Genomic DNA, 12,500 nt, shown 5'->3' with positions numbered 1-12,500 from the left:
CAGTGTGGTGTGGCTGTAGATGAGCTTTGTGGTTTCTGTTTGAACTTTTCTACTTCTAACTACTGGTTCATCAATGAATACGTTTGAAAATTGAATGCATCAACAGAACGGTGTTGGCAGTAAAAAAATATCTACAGCACCTTGTATTCCCAGGTGGTCTCCCATCCAAGTACTAACCAAGCCCAACACTGCTTAGCTTCCAAGATCAGATGAGATTGGGCGTATCCAGTGTGGTGTGGCTGTAGATGAGCTTTGTGGTTTCTTTTAGAACTTTTCTACTTCTAACTACTGGTTCATAAATGAATACGTTTGAAAATGGAATGCATCAACAGAACGGTGTTGGCAGTATAAAAATATCTACAGCACCTTGTATTCCCAGGTGGTCTCCCATCCAAGTACTAACCAGGCCCAACACTGCTTAGCTTCCAAGATCAGATGAGATTGGGCGTATCCAGTGTGGTGTGGCTGTAGATGAGCTTTGTGGTTTCTGTTTGAACTATTCTACTTCTAACTACTGGTTCATAAATGAATACGTTTGAAAATGGAATGCATCAACAGAACGGTGTTGGTAGTATAAAAATATCTACAGCACCTTGTATTCCCAGGTGGTCTCCCATCCAAGTACTAACCAGGCCCAACACTGCTTAGCTTCCAAGATCAGATGAGATTGGGCGTATCCAGTGTGGTGTGGCTGTAGATGAGCTTTGTGGTTTCTGTTTGAACTATTCTACTTCTAACTACTGGTTCATAAATGAATACGTTTGAAAATGGAATGCATCAACAGAACGGTGTTGGTAGTATAAAAATATCTACAGCACCTTGTATTCCCAGGTGGTCTCCCATCCAAGTACTAACCAGGCCCAACACTGCTTAGCTTCCAAGATCAGATGAGATTGGGCGTATCCAGTGTGGTGTGGCTGTAGATGAGCTTTGTGGTTTCTGTTTGAATTTTTCTACTTCTAACTACTGGTTCATAAATGAATACATTTGAAAATTGAATGCATCAACAGAACGGTGTTGGCAGTATAAAAATATCTACAGCACCTTGTATTACCATGTGGTCTCCCATCCAAGTACTAACCAGGCCCAACACTGCTTAGCTTCCAAGATCAGATGAGATTGGGCGTATCCAGTGTGGTGTGGCTGTAGATGAGCTTTGTGGTTTCTGTTAGAACTTTTCTACTTCTAACTACTGGTTCATAAATGAATACGTTTGAAAATGGAATGCATCAACAGAATGGTGTTGGCAGTATAAAAATATCTACAGCACCTTGTATTCCCATGTGGTCTCCCATCCAAGTACTAACCAGGCCCAACACTGCTTAGCTTCCAAGATCAGATGAGATTGGGCGTATCCAGTGTGGTGTGGCTGTAGATGAGCTTTGTGGTTTCTGTTAGAACTTTTCTACTTCTAACTACTGGTTCATAAATGAATACGTTTGAAAATGGAATGCATCAACAGAACGGTGTTGGCAGTATAAAAATATCTACAGCACCTTGTATTCCCAGGTGGTCTCCCATCCAAGTACTAACCAGGCCCAATACTGCTTAGCTTCCAAGATCAGATGAGATTGGGCGTATCCAGTGTGGTGTGGCTGTAGATGAGCTTTATGGTTTCTGTTAGAACTTTTCTACTTCTAACTACTGGTTCATAAACGAATACGTTTGAAAATGGAACGCATCAACAGAACGGTGTTGGTAGTATAAAAATATCTACAGCACTTTGTATTCCCAGGTGGTCTCCCATCCAAGTACTAACCAGGCCCATCACTGCTTAGCTTCCAAGATCAGATGAAATTGGGCGTATCCAGTGTGGTGTGGCTGTAGATGAGCTTTGTGGTTTCTGTTAGAACTTTTCTACTTCTAACTACTGGTTCATAAATGAATACGTTTGAAAATGGAATGCATCAACAGAACGGTGTTGGCAGTATAAAATTATCTACAGCACCTTGTATTCCCAGGTGGTCTCCCATCCAAGTACTAACCAGGCCCAACACTGCTTAGCTTCCATGATCAGACGAGATTGGGCGTATCCAGTGTGGTGTGGCTGTAGATGAGCTTTATGGTTTCTGTTAGAACTTTTCTACTTCTAACTACTGGTTCATAAATGAATACGTTTGAAAATGGAATGCATCAACAGAACGGTGTTGGCAGTATAAAAATATCTACAGCACCTTGTATTCCCAGGTGGTTTCCCATCCAAGTACTAACCAGGCACAACTCTGCTTAGCTTCCAAGATCAGATGAGATTGGGCGTATCCAGTGTGGTGTGGCTGTAGATGAGCTTTGTGGTTTCTGTTAGAACTTTTCTACTTCTAACTACTGGTTCATAAATGAATATGTTTGAAAATGGAATGCATCAACAGAACGGTGTTGGCAGTATAAAAATATCTATAGCACCTTGTATTCCCAGGTGGTTTCCCATCCAAGTACTAACCAGGCCCAACACTGCTTAGCTTCCAAGATCAGATGAGATTGGGCGTATCCAGTGTGGTGTGGCTGTAGATGAACTTACTGGTTTCTGTTAGAACTTTTCTACTTCTAACTACTGGTTCATAAACGAATACGTTTGAAAATGGAATGCATCAACAGAACGGTGTTGGTAGTATAAAAATATCTACAGCACCTTGTATTCCCAGGTGGTCTCCCATCCAAGTACTAACCAGGCCCAACACTGCTTAGCTTCCAAGATCAGATGAGATTGGGCGTAACCAGTGTGGTGTGGCTGTAGATGAGCTTTGTGGTTTCTGTTAGAACTTTTCTACTTCTAACTACTGGTTCATAAATGAATACGTTTGAAAATGGAATGCATCAACAGAACGGTGTTGGCAGTATAAAAATATCTACAGCACCTTGTATTCCCAGGTGGTCTCCCATCCAAGTACTAACCAGGCCCAACACTGCTTAGCTTCCAAGATCAGATGAGATTGGGCGTATCCAGTGTGGTGTTGCTGTAGATGAATTTTCTGGTTTCTGTTAGAACTTTTCTACTTCTAACTACTGGTTCATAAATGAATACGTTTTAAAATGGAATGCATCAACAGAACGGTGTTGGCAGTATAAAAATATCTACAACACCTTGTATTCCGAGGTTGTCTCCCATCCAAGTACTAACCAGGCCCAACACCGCTTAGCTTCCAAGATCAGATGAGATTGAGCGTATCCAGTGTGGTGTGGCTGTATATGAGCTTTATGGTTTCTGTTAGAACTTTTCTACTTCTAACTACTGGTTCATAAATGAATACGTTTGAAAATGGAATGCATCAACAGAACGGTGTTGGCAGTATAAAAATATCTACAGCACCTTTTATTCCCAGGTGGTCTCCCATCCAAGTACTAACCAGGCCCTACACCGCTTAGCTTCCAAGATCAGATGAGATTGGGCGTATCCAGTGTGGTGTGGCTGTAGATGAGCTTAGTGGTTTCTGTTAGAACTTTTCTACTTCTAACTACTGGTTCATAAATGAATACATTTTAAAATGGAATGCATCAACAGAACGGTGTTGGCAGTATAAAAATAGCTACAGCACCTTGTATTCCCAGGTGGTCTCCCATCCAAGTACTAACCAGGCCCAACACTGCTTAGCTTCCAAGATCAGATGAGATTGGGCGTATCCAGTGTGGTGTGGCTGTAGATGAGCTTTGTGGTTTCTGTTAGAACTTTTCTACTTCTAACTACTGGTTCATAAATGAATACGTTTGAAAATGGAATGCATCAACAGAACGGTGTTGGCAATATAAAAATATCTACAGCACCTTGTATTCCCAGGTGGTCTCCCATCCAAGTACTAACCAGGCCCAACACTGCTTAGCTTCCAAGATCAGATGAGATTGGGCGTATCCAGTGTGGTGTTGCTGTAGATGAACTCTCTGGTTTCTGTTAGAACTTTTCTACTTCTAACTACTGGTTCATAAATGAATTCGTTTTAAAATGGAATGCATCAACAGAACGGTGTTGGCAGTATAAAAATAGCTACAGCACCTTGTATTCCCAGGTGGTCTCCCATCCAAGTACTAACCAGGCCCAACACTGCTTAGTTTCCAAGATCAGATGAGATTGGGCATATCCAGTGTGGTGTGGCTGTAGATGAGCTTTGTCGTTTCTGTTTGAACTTTTCTACTTCTAACTACTGGTTCATAAATGAATACATTTGAAAATTGAATGCATCAACAGAACGGTGTTGGCAGTATAAAAATATCTACAGCACCTTGTATTCCTAGGTGATCTCCCATCCAAGTACTAACCAGGCCCAACACTGCTTAGCTTCCAAGATCAGATGAGATTGGGCATATCCAGTGTGGTGTGGCTGTAGATGAGCTTTGTGGTTTCTGTTAGAACTTTTCTACTTCTAACTACTGGTTCATAAATGAAAACGTTTGAAAATGGAATGCATCAACAGAACGGTGTTGGCAGTATAAAAATATCTAGAGCACCATGTATTCCCAGGTGGTCTCCCATCCAAGTACTAACCAGGCCCAACACTGCTTAGCTTCCAAGATCAGATGAGATTGGGCATATCCAGTGTGGTGTGGCTGTAGATGAGCTTTGTGGTTTCTGTTAGAACTTTTCTACTTCTAACTACTGGTTCATAAATGAATACGTTTGAAAATGGAATGCATCAACAGAACGGTGTTGGCAGTATAAAAATATCTACAGCACCATGTATTCCCAGGTGGTCTCCCATCCAAGTACTAACCAGGCCCAACACTGCTTAGCTTCCAAGATCAGACGAGATTGGACATATCCAGTGTGGTGTGGCTGTAGATGAGCTTTGTGGTTTCTGTTAGAACTTTTCTACTTCTAACTACTGGTTCATAAATGAATACGTTTGAAAATGGAATGCATCAACAGAACGGTGTTGGCAGTATAAAAATATCTACAGCACCTTGTATTCCCAGGTGGTCTCCCATCCAAGTACTAACCAGGCCCAACACTGCTTAGCTTCCAAGATCAGATGAGATTGGGCGTATCCAGTGTGGTGTGGCTGTAGATGAGCTTGGTGGTTTCTGTTAGAACTTTTCTACTTCTAACTACTGGTTCATAAATGAATACGTTTGAAAATGGAATGCATCAACAGAACGGTGTTGGCAGTATAAAAATATCTACAGCACCTTGTATTCCCAGGTGGTCTCCCATCCAAGTACTAACCAGGCCCAACACTGCTTAGCTTCCAAGATCAGATGAGATTGGGCGTATCCAGTGTGGTGTGGCTGTAGATGAGCTTAGTGGTTTCTGTTAGAACTTTTCTACTTCTAACTACTGGTTCATAAATGAATACATTTTAAAATGGAATGCATCAACAGAACGGTGTTGGCAGTATAAAAATAGCTACAGCACCTTGTATTCCCAGGTGGTCTCCCATCCAAGTACTAACCAAGCCCAACACTGCTTAGCTTCCAAGATCAGATGAGATTGGGCGTATCCAGTGTGGTGTGGCTGTAGATGAGCTTTGTGGTTTCTGTTTGAACTTTTCTACTTCTAACTACTGGTTCATAAATGAATACGTTTGAAAATGGAATGCATCAACAGAACGGTGTTGGCAGTATAAAAATATCTACAGCACCTTGTATTCCCAGGTGGTCTCCCATCCAAGTACTGACCAGGCCCAACACTGCTTAGCTTCCAAGATCAGATGAGATTGGGCGTATCCAGTGTGGTGTGGCTGTAGATGAGCTTTGTGGTTTCTGTTAGAACTTTTCTACTTCTAACTACTGGTTCATAAATGAATACGTTTGAAAATGGAATGCATCAACAGAACGGTGTTGGCAGTATAAAAATATCTACAGCACCTTGTATTCCCAGGTGGTCTCCCATCCAAGTACTAACCAGGCCAAACACTGTTTAGCTTCCAAGATCAGATGAGATTGGGCGTATCCAGTGTGGTGTGGCTGTAGATGAGCTTTGTGGTTTCTGTTTGAACTTTTCTACTTCTAACTACTGGTTCATAAATGAATACGTTTGAAAATGGAATGCATCAACAGAACGGTGTTGGTAGTATAAAAATATCTACAGCACCTTGTATTCCCAGGTGGTCTCCCATCCAAGTACTAACCAGGCCCAACACTGCTTAGCTTCCAAGATCAGATGCGATTGAGCGTATCCAGTGTGGTGTGGCTGTAGATGAGCTCTGTGGTTTCTGTTAGAACTTTTCTACTTCTAACTACTGGTTCATAAATGAAAACGTTTGAAAATGGAATGCATCAACAGAACGGTGTTGGCAGTATAAAAATATCTACAGCACCTTGTATTCCCAGGTGGTCTCCCATCCAAGTACTAACCAGGCCCAACACTGCTTAACATCCAAGATCAGATGAGATTGGGCGTATCCAGTGTGGTGTTGCTGTAGATGAACTTTCTGGTTTCTGTTAGAACTTTTCTACTTCTAACTACTGGTTCATAAATGAATACGTTTTAAAATGGAATGCATCAACAGAACGGTGTTGGCAGTATAAAAATATCTACAGCACCTTGTATTCCCAGGTGGTCTCCCATCCAAGTACTAACCAGGCCCAACACTGCTTAGTTTCCAAGATCAGATGAGATTGGGCGTATCCAGTGTGGTGTGGCTGTAGATGAGCTTTGTGGTTTCTGTTAGAACTTTTCTACTTCTAACTACTGGTTCATAAATGAATACGTTTGAAAATGGAATGCATCAACAGAACGGTGTTGGCAGTATAAAAATATCTACAGCACCTTGTATTCCCAGGTGGTCTCCCATCCAAGTACTAACCAGGCCCAACACTGCTTAGCTTCCAAGATCAGATGAGATTGGGCGTATCCAGTGTGGTGTGGCTGTAGATGAGCTTTGTGGTTTCTGTTAGAACTTTTCTACTTCTAACTACTGGTTCATAAATGAATACGATTGAAAATGGAATGCATCAACAGAACGGTGTTGGCAGTATAAAAATATCTACAGCACCTTGTATTCCCAGGTGGTCTCCCATCCAAGTACTAACCAGGCCCAACACTGCTTAGCTTCCAAGATCAGATGAGATTGGGCGTATCCAGTGTGGTGTGGCTGTAGATGAGCTTAGTGGTTTCTGTTAGAACTTTTCTACTTCTAACTACTGGTTCATAAATGAAAAAGTTTTAAAATGGAATGCATCAACAGAACGGTGTTGGCAGTATAAAAATAGCTACAGCACCTTGTATTCCCAGGTGGTCTCCCATCTAAGTACTAACCAGGCCCAACACTGCTTAGCTTCCAAGATCAGATGAGATTGGGCGTATCCAGTGTGGTGTGGCTGTAGATGAGCTTTGTGGTTTCTGTTTGAACTTTTCTACTTCTAACTACTGGTTCATAAATGAATACGTTTGAAAATGGAATGCATCAACAGAACGGTGTTGGCAGTATAAAAATATCTACAGCACCTTGTATTCCCAGGTGGTCTCCCATCCAAGTACTAACCAGGCCCAACACTGCTTAGCTTCCAAGATCAGATGAGATTGGGCGTATCCAGTGTGGTGTGGCTGTAGATAAGCTTTGTGGTTTCTGTTAGAACTTTTCTACTTCTAACTACTGGTTCATAAATGAATACGTTTGAAAATGGAATGCATCAACAGAACGGTGTTGGCAGTATAAAAATATCTACATCACCTTGTATTCCCAGGTGGTCTCCCATCCAAGTACTGACCAGGCCCAACACTGCTTAGCTTCCAAGATCAGATGAGATTGGGCGTATCCAGTGTGGTGTGGCTGTAGATGAGCTTTGTGGTTTCTGTTAGAACTTTTCTACTTCTAACTACTGGTTCATAAATGAATACGTTTGAAAATGGAATGCATCAACAGAACGGTGTTGGCAGTATAAAAATATCTACAGCACCTTGTATTCCCAGGTGGTCTCCCATCCAAGTACTAACCAGGCCGAACACTGCTTAGCTTCCAAGATCAGATGAGATTGGGCGTATCCAGTGTGGTGTGGCTGTAGATGAGCTTTGTGGTTTCTGTTTGAACTTTTCTACTTCTAACTACTGGTTCATAAATGAATACGTTTGAAAATGGAATGCATCAACAGAACGGTGTTGGTAGTATAAAAATATCTACAGCACCTTGTATTCCCAGGTGGTCTCCCATCCAAGTACTAACCAGGCCCAACACTGCTTAGCTTCCAAGATCAGATGCGATTGGGCGTATCCAGTGTGGTGTGGCTGTAGATGAGCTCTGTGGTTTCTGTTAGAACTTTTCTACTTCTAACTACTGGTTCATAAATGAAAACGTTTGAAAATGGAATGCATCAACAGAACGGAGTTGGCAGTATAAAAATATCTACAGCACCTTGTATTCCCAGGTGGTCTCCCATCCAAGTACTAACCAGGCCCAACACTGCTTAGCTTCCAAGATCAGATGAGATTGGGCGTATCCATTGTGGTGTGGCTGTAGATGAGCTTTGTGGTTTCTGTTAGAACTTTTCTACTTCTAACTACTGGTTCATAAATGAATACGTTTGAAAATGGAATGCATCAACAGAACGGTGTTGGCAGTATAAAAATATCTACAGCACCTTGTATTCCCAGGTGGTCTCCCATCCAAGTACTAACCAGGCCGAACACTGCTTAGCTTCCAAGATCAGATGAGATTGGGCGTATCCAGTGTGGTGTGGCTGTAGATGAGCTTTGTGGTTTCTGTTTGAACTTTTCTACTTCTAACTACTGGTTCATAAATGAATACGTTTGAAAATGGAATGCATCAACAGAACGGTGTTGGTAGTATAAAAATATCTACAGCACCTTGTATTCCCAGGTGGTCTCCCATCCAAGTACTAACCAGGCCCAACACTGCTTAGCTTCCAAGATCAGATGAGATTGGGCGTATCCAGTGTGGTGTGGCTGTAGATGAGCTTTGTGGTTTCTGTTTGAACTTTTCTACTTTTAACTACTGGTTCATAAATGAATACATTTGAAAATGGAATGCATCAACAGAACGGTGTTGGCAGTATAAAAATATCTACAGCACCTTGTATTCCCAGGTGGTCTCCCATCCAAGTACTAACCAGGCCCAACACTGCTTAGCTTCCAAGATCAGATGAGATTGGGCGTACCCAGTGTGGTGTGGCTGTAGATGAGCTTTGTGGTTTCTGTTAGAACTTTTCTACTTCTAACTACTGGTTCATAAATGAATACGTTTGAAAATGGAATGCATCAACAGAACGGTGTTGGCAGTATAAAAATATCTACAGAACCTTGTATTCCCAGGTGGTCTCCCATCCAAGTACGAACCAGGCCCAACACTGCTTAGCTTCCAAGATCAGATGAGATTGGGCGTATCCAGTGTGGTGTGGCTGTAGATGAGCTTTGTGGTTTCTGTTTGAACTATTCTACTTCTAACTACTGGTTCATAAATGAATACGTTTGAAAATGGAATGCATCAACAGAACGGTGTTGGTAGTATAAAAATATCTACAGCACCTTGTATTCCCAGGTGGTCTCCCATCCAAGTACTAACCAGGCCCAACACTGCTTAGCTTCCAAGATCAGATGAGATTGGGCGTATCCAGTGTGGTGTTGCTGTAGATGAACTTTCTGGTTTCTGTTAGAACTTTTCTACTTCTAACTACTGGTTCATAAATGAATACGTTTGAAAATGGAATGCATCAACAGAACGGTGTTGGCAGTATAAAAATATCTACAGCACCTGTATTCCCAGGTGGTCTCCCATCCAAGTACTAACCAGGCACAACACTGCTTAGCTTCCAAGATCAGATGAGATTGGGCGTATCCAGTGTGGTGTGGCTGTAGATGAGCTTTGTGGTTTCTGTTTGAATTTTTCTACTTCTAACTACTGGTTCATAAATGAATACATTTGAAAATTGAATGCATCAACAGAACGGTGTTGGCAGTATAAAAATATCTACAGCACCTTGTATTACCAGGTGGTCTCCCATCCAAGTACTAACCAGGCCCAACACTGCTTAGCTTTCAAGATCAGATGAGATTGGGCGTATCCAGTGTGGTGTGGCTGTAGATGAGCTTTGTGGTTTCTGTTAGAACTTTTCTACTTCTAACTACTGGTTCATAAATGAATACGTTTGAAAATGGAATGCATCAACAGAACGGTGTTGGCAGTATAAAAATATCTACAGCACCTTGTATTCCCAGGTGGTCTCCCATCCAAGTACTAACCAGGCCCAACACTGCTTAGCTTCCAAGATCAGATGAGATTGGGCGTATCCAGTGTGGTGTGGCTGTAGATGAGCTTTGTGGTTAATGTTAGAACTTTTCTACTTCTAACTACTGGTTCATAAATGAATACGTTTGAAAATGGAATGCATCAACAGAACGGTGTTGGCAGTATAAAAATATCTACAGCACCTTGTATTCCCAGGTGGTCTCCCATCCAAGTACTAACCAGGCCCAACACTGCTTAGCTTCCAAGATCAGATGAGATTGGGCGTATCCAGTGTGGTGTGGCTGTATATGAGCTTTGTGGTTTCTGTTTGAACTATTCTACTTCTAACTACTGGTTCATAAATGAATACATTTGAAAATGGAATGCATCAAGAGAACGGTGTTGGTAGTATAAAAATATCTACAGCACCTTGTATTCCCAGGTGGTCTCCCATCCAAGTACTAACCAGGCCCAACACTGCTTAGCTTCCAAGATCAGATGAGATTGGGCGTATCCAGTGTGGTGTTGCTGTAGATGAACTTTCTGGTTTCTGTTAGAACTTTTCTACTTCTAACTACTGGTTCATAAATGAATACGTTTGAAAATGGAATGCATCAACAGAACGGTGTTGGCAGTATAAAAATATCTACAGCACCTGTATTCCCAGGTGGTCTCCCATCCAAGTACTAACCAGGCACAACACTGCTTAGCTTCCAAGATCTGATGAGATTGGGCGTATCCAGTGTGGTGTGGCTGTAGATGAGCTTTGTGGTTTCTGTTTGAATTTTTCTACTTCTAACTACTGGTTCATAAATGAATACATTTGAAAATTGAATGCATCAACAGAACGGTGTTGGCAGTATAAAAATATCTACAGCACCTTGTATTACCAGGTGGTCTACCATCCAAGTACTAACCAGGCCCAACACTGCTTAGCTTTCAAGATCAGATGAGATTGGGCGTATCCAGTGTGGTGTGGCTGTAGATGAGCTTTGTGGTTTCTGTTAGAACTTTTCTACTTCTAACTACTGGTTCATAAATGAATACGTTTGAAAATGGAATGCATCAACAGAACGGTGTTGGCAGTATAAAAATATCTACAGCACCTTGTATTCCCAGGTGGTCTCCCATCCAAGTACTAACCAGGCCCAACACTGCTCAGCTTCCAAGATCAGATGAGATTGGGCGTATCCAGTGTGGTGTGGCTGTAGATGAGCTTTGTGGTTTCTGTTAGAACTTTTCTACTTCTAACTACTGGTTCATAAATGAATACGTTTGAAAATGGAATGCATCAACAGAACGGTGTTGGCAGTATAAAAATATCTACAGCACCTTGTATTCCCTGGTGGTCTGCCATCCAAGTACTAACCAGGCCCAATACTGCTTAGCTTCCAAGATCAGATGAGATTGGGCGTATCTAGTGTGGTGTGGCTGTAGATGAGCTTTGTGGTTTCTGTTAGAACTTTTCTACTTCTAACTACTGGTTCATAAATGAATACGTTTGAAAATGGAATGCATCAACAGAACGGTGTTGGCAGTATAAAAATATCTACAGCACCTTGTATTCCCAGGTGGTCTCCCATACAAGTACTAACCAGGCCCAACACTGCTTAGCTTCCAAAATCAGATGAGATTGGGCGTATCCAGTGTGGTGTGGCTGTAGATGAGCTTTGTGGTTTCTGTTAGAACTTTTCTACTTCTAACTACTGGTTCATAAATGAATACGTTTGAAAATGGAATGCATCAACAGAACGGTGTTGGCAGTATAAAAATATCTACAGCACCATGTATTCCCAGGTGGTCTCCCATCCAAGTACTAACCAGGCCCAACACTGCTTAGCTTCCAAGATCAGACGAGATTGGGCATATCCAGTGTGGTGTGGCTGTAGATGAGCTTTGTGGTTTCTGTTAGAACTTTTCTACTTCTAACTACTGGTTCATAAATGAATACGTTTGAAAATGGAATGCATCAACAGAACGGTGTTGGCAATATAAAAATATCTACAGCACCTTGTATTCCCAGGTGGTCTCCCATCCAAGTACTAACCAGGCCCAACACTGCTTAGCTTCCAAGATCAGATGAGATTGGGCGTATCCAGTGTGGTGTGGCTGTAGATGAGCTTGGTGGTTTCTGTTAGAACTTTTCTACTTCTAACTACTGGTTCATAAATGAATACGTTTGAAAATGGAATGCATCAACAGAACGGTGTTGGCAGTATAAAAATATCTACAGCACCTTGTATTCCCAGGTGGTCTCCCATCCAAGTACTAACCAGGCCCAACACTGCTTAGCTTCCAAGATCAGATGAGATTGGGCGTATCCAGTGTGGTGTGGCTGTAGATGAGCTTAGTGGTTTCTGTTAGAACTTTTCTACTTCTAACTACTGGTTCATA

General features: G+C 41.9%; 51 non-coding genes and 5 pseudogenes across 51 annotated transcripts in view; all 56 read right to left on the bottom strand.

Annotated features, from left to right (window-relative positions):
* The window catches only part of LOC135068119 (5S ribosomal RNA), a 119-nt gene extending 98 nt beyond the window's left edge, over positions 1-21 (bottom strand). Inside the window, exon 1 of the ribosomal RNA XR_010254326.1 lies at positions 1-21. This exon is cut by the window's left edge and continues 98 nt beyond it. This is a non-coding gene — a ribosomal RNA (5S ribosomal RNA).
* Positions 22-128: 107 nt separating this feature from the next.
* On the bottom strand, positions 129-247 carry LOC134902170 (5S ribosomal RNA). The gene has a single exon (XR_010175642.1). It is a non-coding gene; the product is annotated as a 5S ribosomal RNA (ribosomal RNA).
* A 107-nt stretch (positions 248-354) lies between these two features.
* LOC135065504 (5S ribosomal RNA) lies at positions 355-473 on the bottom strand. The gene has a single exon (XR_010251784.1). It is a non-coding gene; the product is annotated as a 5S ribosomal RNA (ribosomal RNA).
* A 107-nt stretch (positions 474-580) lies between these two features.
* Positions 581-699, bottom strand: LOC135065493 (5S ribosomal RNA). The gene has a single exon (XR_010251773.1). It is a non-coding gene; the product is annotated as a 5S ribosomal RNA (ribosomal RNA).
* Positions 700-806: 107 nt separating this feature from the next.
* On the bottom strand, positions 807-925 carry LOC135065481 (5S ribosomal RNA). The gene has a single exon (XR_010251762.1). It is a non-coding gene; the product is annotated as a 5S ribosomal RNA (ribosomal RNA).
* A 107-nt stretch (positions 926-1,032) lies between these two features.
* On the bottom strand, positions 1,033-1,151 carry LOC135068773 (5S ribosomal RNA). Its single transcript, XR_010254965.1, has one exon. It is a non-coding gene; the product is annotated as a 5S ribosomal RNA (ribosomal RNA).
* A 107-nt stretch (positions 1,152-1,258) lies between these two features.
* Positions 1,259-1,377, bottom strand: LOC134901074 (5S ribosomal RNA). Its single transcript, XR_010174570.1, has one exon. It is a non-coding gene; the product is annotated as a 5S ribosomal RNA (ribosomal RNA).
* A 107-nt stretch (positions 1,378-1,484) lies between these two features.
* Positions 1,485-1,603, bottom strand: LOC135063811 (5S ribosomal RNA). The gene has a single exon (XR_010250134.1). It is a non-coding gene; the product is annotated as a 5S ribosomal RNA (ribosomal RNA).
* Positions 1,604-1,710: 107 nt separating this feature from the next.
* LOC134886898 (5S ribosomal RNA) lies at positions 1,711-1,829 on the bottom strand (annotated as a pseudogene).
* Positions 1,830-1,936: 107 nt separating this feature from the next.
* LOC135070080 (5S ribosomal RNA) lies at positions 1,937-2,055 on the bottom strand. The gene has a single exon (XR_010256255.1). It is a non-coding gene; the product is annotated as a 5S ribosomal RNA (ribosomal RNA).
* A 107-nt stretch (positions 2,056-2,162) lies between these two features.
* Positions 2,163-2,281, bottom strand: LOC134889004 (5S ribosomal RNA; annotated as a pseudogene).
* Positions 2,282-2,388: 107 nt separating this feature from the next.
* On the bottom strand, positions 2,389-2,507 carry LOC135067936 (5S ribosomal RNA). The gene has a single exon (XR_010254144.1). It is a non-coding gene; the product is annotated as a 5S ribosomal RNA (ribosomal RNA).
* Positions 2,508-2,614: 107 nt separating this feature from the next.
* Positions 2,615-2,733, bottom strand: LOC134901683 (5S ribosomal RNA). The gene has a single exon (XR_010175168.1). It is a non-coding gene; the product is annotated as a 5S ribosomal RNA (ribosomal RNA).
* A 107-nt stretch (positions 2,734-2,840) lies between these two features.
* LOC135059670 (5S ribosomal RNA) lies at positions 2,841-2,959 on the bottom strand. Its single transcript, XR_010246069.1, has one exon. It is a non-coding gene; the product is annotated as a 5S ribosomal RNA (ribosomal RNA).
* A 107-nt stretch (positions 2,960-3,066) lies between these two features.
* On the bottom strand, positions 3,067-3,185 carry LOC134895268 (5S ribosomal RNA; annotated as a pseudogene).
* Positions 3,186-3,292: 107 nt separating this feature from the next.
* LOC135064594 (5S ribosomal RNA) lies at positions 3,293-3,411 on the bottom strand. The gene has a single exon (XR_010250900.1). It is a non-coding gene; the product is annotated as a 5S ribosomal RNA (ribosomal RNA).
* A 107-nt stretch (positions 3,412-3,518) lies between these two features.
* Positions 3,519-3,637, bottom strand: LOC135060542 (5S ribosomal RNA). Its single transcript, XR_010246936.1, has one exon. It is a non-coding gene; the product is annotated as a 5S ribosomal RNA (ribosomal RNA).
* Positions 3,638-3,744: 107 nt separating this feature from the next.
* LOC135059669 (5S ribosomal RNA) lies at positions 3,745-3,863 on the bottom strand. Its single transcript, XR_010246068.1, has one exon. It is a non-coding gene; the product is annotated as a 5S ribosomal RNA (ribosomal RNA).
* A 107-nt stretch (positions 3,864-3,970) lies between these two features.
* On the bottom strand, positions 3,971-4,089 carry LOC135064229 (5S ribosomal RNA). Its single transcript, XR_010250540.1, has one exon. It is a non-coding gene; the product is annotated as a 5S ribosomal RNA (ribosomal RNA).
* Positions 4,090-4,196: 107 nt separating this feature from the next.
* On the bottom strand, positions 4,197-4,315 carry LOC134884380 (5S ribosomal RNA). Its single transcript, XR_010168530.1, has one exon. It is a non-coding gene; the product is annotated as a 5S ribosomal RNA (ribosomal RNA).
* Positions 4,316-4,422: 107 nt separating this feature from the next.
* On the bottom strand, positions 4,423-4,541 carry LOC134885619 (5S ribosomal RNA). The gene has a single exon (XR_010169730.1). It is a non-coding gene; the product is annotated as a 5S ribosomal RNA (ribosomal RNA).
* Positions 4,542-4,648: 107 nt separating this feature from the next.
* Positions 4,649-4,767, bottom strand: LOC135069875 (5S ribosomal RNA). Its single transcript, XR_010256055.1, has one exon. It is a non-coding gene; the product is annotated as a 5S ribosomal RNA (ribosomal RNA).
* A 107-nt stretch (positions 4,768-4,874) lies between these two features.
* Positions 4,875-4,993, bottom strand: LOC135065469 (5S ribosomal RNA). The gene has a single exon (XR_010251751.1). It is a non-coding gene; the product is annotated as a 5S ribosomal RNA (ribosomal RNA).
* A 107-nt stretch (positions 4,994-5,100) lies between these two features.
* LOC135065457 (5S ribosomal RNA) lies at positions 5,101-5,219 on the bottom strand. The gene has a single exon (XR_010251740.1). It is a non-coding gene; the product is annotated as a 5S ribosomal RNA (ribosomal RNA).
* A 107-nt stretch (positions 5,220-5,326) lies between these two features.
* Positions 5,327-5,445, bottom strand: LOC135064081 (5S ribosomal RNA). The gene has a single exon (XR_010250397.1). It is a non-coding gene; the product is annotated as a 5S ribosomal RNA (ribosomal RNA).
* A 107-nt stretch (positions 5,446-5,552) lies between these two features.
* On the bottom strand, positions 5,553-5,671 carry LOC135058656 (5S ribosomal RNA). Its single transcript, XR_010245083.1, has one exon. It is a non-coding gene; the product is annotated as a 5S ribosomal RNA (ribosomal RNA).
* Positions 5,672-5,778: 107 nt separating this feature from the next.
* LOC135070295 (5S ribosomal RNA) lies at positions 5,779-5,897 on the bottom strand. The gene has a single exon (XR_010256464.1). It is a non-coding gene; the product is annotated as a 5S ribosomal RNA (ribosomal RNA).
* A 107-nt stretch (positions 5,898-6,004) lies between these two features.
* LOC135063950 (5S ribosomal RNA) lies at positions 6,005-6,123 on the bottom strand. The gene has a single exon (XR_010250269.1). It is a non-coding gene; the product is annotated as a 5S ribosomal RNA (ribosomal RNA).
* A 107-nt stretch (positions 6,124-6,230) lies between these two features.
* Positions 6,231-6,349, bottom strand: LOC135064216 (5S ribosomal RNA). Its single transcript, XR_010250527.1, has one exon. It is a non-coding gene; the product is annotated as a 5S ribosomal RNA (ribosomal RNA).
* A 107-nt stretch (positions 6,350-6,456) lies between these two features.
* LOC135064796 (5S ribosomal RNA) lies at positions 6,457-6,575 on the bottom strand. The gene has a single exon (XR_010251097.1). It is a non-coding gene; the product is annotated as a 5S ribosomal RNA (ribosomal RNA).
* A 107-nt stretch (positions 6,576-6,682) lies between these two features.
* LOC135065446 (5S ribosomal RNA) lies at positions 6,683-6,801 on the bottom strand. The gene has a single exon (XR_010251729.1). It is a non-coding gene; the product is annotated as a 5S ribosomal RNA (ribosomal RNA).
* A 107-nt stretch (positions 6,802-6,908) lies between these two features.
* On the bottom strand, positions 6,909-7,027 carry LOC135065434 (5S ribosomal RNA). The gene has a single exon (XR_010251717.1). It is a non-coding gene; the product is annotated as a 5S ribosomal RNA (ribosomal RNA).
* A 107-nt stretch (positions 7,028-7,134) lies between these two features.
* Positions 7,135-7,253, bottom strand: LOC135062911 (5S ribosomal RNA). Its single transcript, XR_010249255.1, has one exon. It is a non-coding gene; the product is annotated as a 5S ribosomal RNA (ribosomal RNA).
* A 107-nt stretch (positions 7,254-7,360) lies between these two features.
* LOC135065422 (5S ribosomal RNA) lies at positions 7,361-7,479 on the bottom strand. Its single transcript, XR_010251706.1, has one exon. It is a non-coding gene; the product is annotated as a 5S ribosomal RNA (ribosomal RNA).
* A 107-nt stretch (positions 7,480-7,586) lies between these two features.
* On the bottom strand, positions 7,587-7,705 carry LOC135069024 (5S ribosomal RNA). The gene has a single exon (XR_010255215.1). It is a non-coding gene; the product is annotated as a 5S ribosomal RNA (ribosomal RNA).
* A 107-nt stretch (positions 7,706-7,812) lies between these two features.
* On the bottom strand, positions 7,813-7,931 carry LOC135068812 (5S ribosomal RNA). Its single transcript, XR_010255004.1, has one exon. It is a non-coding gene; the product is annotated as a 5S ribosomal RNA (ribosomal RNA).
* A 107-nt stretch (positions 7,932-8,038) lies between these two features.
* Positions 8,039-8,157, bottom strand: LOC135058814 (5S ribosomal RNA). The gene has a single exon (XR_010245238.1). It is a non-coding gene; the product is annotated as a 5S ribosomal RNA (ribosomal RNA).
* Positions 8,158-8,264: 107 nt separating this feature from the next.
* Positions 8,265-8,383, bottom strand: LOC135062970 (5S ribosomal RNA). The gene has a single exon (XR_010249311.1). It is a non-coding gene; the product is annotated as a 5S ribosomal RNA (ribosomal RNA).
* A 107-nt stretch (positions 8,384-8,490) lies between these two features.
* On the bottom strand, positions 8,491-8,609 carry LOC135068811 (5S ribosomal RNA). Its single transcript, XR_010255003.1, has one exon. It is a non-coding gene; the product is annotated as a 5S ribosomal RNA (ribosomal RNA).
* A 107-nt stretch (positions 8,610-8,716) lies between these two features.
* Positions 8,717-8,835, bottom strand: LOC135065410 (5S ribosomal RNA). The gene has a single exon (XR_010251694.1). It is a non-coding gene; the product is annotated as a 5S ribosomal RNA (ribosomal RNA).
* Positions 8,836-8,942: 107 nt separating this feature from the next.
* Positions 8,943-9,061, bottom strand: LOC135059425 (5S ribosomal RNA). The gene has a single exon (XR_010245827.1). It is a non-coding gene; the product is annotated as a 5S ribosomal RNA (ribosomal RNA).
* Positions 9,062-9,168: 107 nt separating this feature from the next.
* LOC134885108 (5S ribosomal RNA) lies at positions 9,169-9,287 on the bottom strand. Its single transcript, XR_010169231.1, has one exon. It is a non-coding gene; the product is annotated as a 5S ribosomal RNA (ribosomal RNA).
* Positions 9,288-9,394: 107 nt separating this feature from the next.
* LOC135059668 (5S ribosomal RNA) lies at positions 9,395-9,513 on the bottom strand. Its single transcript, XR_010246067.1, has one exon. It is a non-coding gene; the product is annotated as a 5S ribosomal RNA (ribosomal RNA).
* Positions 9,514-9,620: 107 nt separating this feature from the next.
* On the bottom strand, positions 9,621-9,738 carry LOC135063430 (5S ribosomal RNA). Its single transcript, XR_010249762.1, has one exon. It is a non-coding gene; the product is annotated as a 5S ribosomal RNA (ribosomal RNA).
* A 107-nt stretch (positions 9,739-9,845) lies between these two features.
* Positions 9,846-9,964, bottom strand: LOC134886087 (5S ribosomal RNA). Its single transcript, XR_010170182.1, has one exon. It is a non-coding gene; the product is annotated as a 5S ribosomal RNA (ribosomal RNA).
* A 107-nt stretch (positions 9,965-10,071) lies between these two features.
* Positions 10,072-10,190, bottom strand: LOC135065398 (5S ribosomal RNA). The gene has a single exon (XR_010251679.1). It is a non-coding gene; the product is annotated as a 5S ribosomal RNA (ribosomal RNA).
* Positions 10,191-10,297: 107 nt separating this feature from the next.
* On the bottom strand, positions 10,298-10,416 carry LOC135062414 (5S ribosomal RNA). The gene has a single exon (XR_010248764.1). It is a non-coding gene; the product is annotated as a 5S ribosomal RNA (ribosomal RNA).
* A 107-nt stretch (positions 10,417-10,523) lies between these two features.
* Positions 10,524-10,642, bottom strand: LOC135059667 (5S ribosomal RNA). Its single transcript, XR_010246065.1, has one exon. It is a non-coding gene; the product is annotated as a 5S ribosomal RNA (ribosomal RNA).
* A 107-nt stretch (positions 10,643-10,749) lies between these two features.
* On the bottom strand, positions 10,750-10,867 carry LOC135062953 (5S ribosomal RNA). The gene has a single exon (XR_010249294.1). It is a non-coding gene; the product is annotated as a 5S ribosomal RNA (ribosomal RNA).
* Positions 10,868-10,974: 107 nt separating this feature from the next.
* On the bottom strand, positions 10,975-11,093 carry LOC134890336 (5S ribosomal RNA; annotated as a pseudogene).
* A 107-nt stretch (positions 11,094-11,200) lies between these two features.
* LOC135066112 (5S ribosomal RNA) lies at positions 11,201-11,319 on the bottom strand. Its single transcript, XR_010252369.1, has one exon. It is a non-coding gene; the product is annotated as a 5S ribosomal RNA (ribosomal RNA).
* Positions 11,320-11,426: 107 nt separating this feature from the next.
* Positions 11,427-11,545, bottom strand: LOC134892504 (5S ribosomal RNA; annotated as a pseudogene).
* A 107-nt stretch (positions 11,546-11,652) lies between these two features.
* Positions 11,653-11,771, bottom strand: LOC135068927 (5S ribosomal RNA). The gene has a single exon (XR_010255118.1). It is a non-coding gene; the product is annotated as a 5S ribosomal RNA (ribosomal RNA).
* A 107-nt stretch (positions 11,772-11,878) lies between these two features.
* On the bottom strand, positions 11,879-11,997 carry LOC135062577 (5S ribosomal RNA). The gene has a single exon (XR_010248925.1). It is a non-coding gene; the product is annotated as a 5S ribosomal RNA (ribosomal RNA).
* Positions 11,998-12,104: 107 nt separating this feature from the next.
* On the bottom strand, positions 12,105-12,223 carry LOC135065386 (5S ribosomal RNA). Its single transcript, XR_010251668.1, has one exon. It is a non-coding gene; the product is annotated as a 5S ribosomal RNA (ribosomal RNA).
* Positions 12,224-12,330: 107 nt separating this feature from the next.
* LOC135065375 (5S ribosomal RNA) lies at positions 12,331-12,449 on the bottom strand. Its single transcript, XR_010251657.1, has one exon. It is a non-coding gene; the product is annotated as a 5S ribosomal RNA (ribosomal RNA).
* Positions 12,450-12,500: the final 51 nt, after the last annotated feature.

This window comes from Pseudophryne corroboree, chromosome 3 (genome assembly GCF_028390025.1).
Source record: "Pseudophryne corroboree isolate aPseCor3 chromosome 3, aPseCor3.hap2, whole genome shotgun sequence".
NCBI lineage: Eukaryota > Metazoa > Chordata > Amphibia > Anura > Myobatrachidae > Pseudophryne > Pseudophryne corroboree.
This window is presented reverse-complemented; position numbering and strand designations above follow the sequence as displayed.